General features: G+C 45.8%; 1 pseudogene; it reads right to left on the bottom strand.

Moving 5' to 3' along the window:
• Positions 1-946: 946 nt before the first annotated feature.
• Positions 947-1,387, bottom strand: LOC101648110 (annotated as a pseudogene).
• Positions 1,388-1,393: the final 6 nt, after the last annotated feature.

Raw genomic sequence — 1,393 nt, forward strand, 5'->3', positions numbered from 1 at the left:
GATAGATAGATAGATAGATAGATAGATAGATAGATAGATAGGGAGAGCATTAGAAAGGTTGACAGATAGCTGCCATCAAGTTGGCTCTGACTTCTGGTGATTACAGAGTCACTATAACATGACTGTAACATGACTGTAACATGACTATAGCATGACTATAACATGACAAACATTGCATCATCCTTATGATTGCTGCCATGTTCAAATCCATCACTGCTGCCAATCAGTGTCAGTCATCTTACTGAGGGTCACACTCACCTTTATGAGCCCACTACTCCACCAAACATGATGTTCTTTCTAGTGATTGGTGTGTCTCGATAATTTGTCCAAAGCAAAATAGACAACATTCTGATGTAAACTTTGACATTTCCATTGGCTTATTTTCACAAGTTTATTCGTAAGTCTATAAGTATTGCCACCAGAATTCCATAAATTCATACGTGCATGAGTCTATGCCAAATGAAATTTGAGATAAGTAGAGGCAACAGACATACTTTCTCTACAATACACTTGTATTACTCTTCGTTTGCTTTGTGAGTTCTGTTTTATTCTTGCCTGCACCATTCAGGCTTGCTCAGACACATAACCAACAAGCATGGAGGGGGACAGGTAGCATTGAAAACACTTACATCGACCCAAACGACAGGCATGAAGGGGGAAAGGATTGCACTGTGTCAACACAGCCCATGCAGAATATTGTACATGAAATCATGCCATACATCTGCGGGGTTGCGGGGGGGGCCCCCGCATTCACAACTTAACTAGTTTCTGGAGTTAAAGATGAAGACCCACCTGCAAGCAAGCAACGAGAAAGGCAGAAGCGCAGGTGGCATTTGCCTTCCCACGACTTTTTCTTTGAACTGACGTTGGAGATAAGTATACAATAAATATTTGTTTTCTGGCTTCTGTACTGGGATTTAAATAGGAACCGAGACACCGTGTAGCTTCAGTGACTTTCTATCTCCTGCTTGATCTCAGAAATGTACGGGTCACCTTTGCCATGAGCTACCTCCGTGATGGCGACAGCCTTGTTCAGGGCTTGTTCTCCAGCGGCTTTGTGCTCCGGCCCAGGTCCAGTCTGCCAAGCGCCAGCCACATGGAGGCCTCGTTGAGGGAGGACAAAGGGTCATGCTTACTGTAGGGCTTAATGATTTTCTGTCCACATCGCAAGGCCCCTTCCCAGTCCTGCGCGTACAGGCCGATGCCCATGGCCTGGGACATCACATGAAGCATGTGCACATTACTGTCTGTGAACACGGAGCTCGTCTAATGGCTGAGCAAGCAGCTCTCCAGCAGCTCACTGGGGATTTGTAGTGCTTGGCCCTTGGAACTCCTCAATGACATTGCGGGCATACTTAACCACGTCTCTGATGGCTTCTGCCTTTTGGGGGGG

The sequence above is a fragment of the Echinops telfairi genome, unplaced genomic scaffold (genome assembly GCF_000313985.2).
Source record: "Echinops telfairi isolate 266 unplaced genomic scaffold, ASM31398v2 ScPeMD7_5592;HRSCAF=6446, whole genome shotgun sequence".
Taxonomy (NCBI): domain Eukaryota; kingdom Metazoa; phylum Chordata; class Mammalia; order Afrosoricida; family Tenrecidae; genus Echinops; species Echinops telfairi.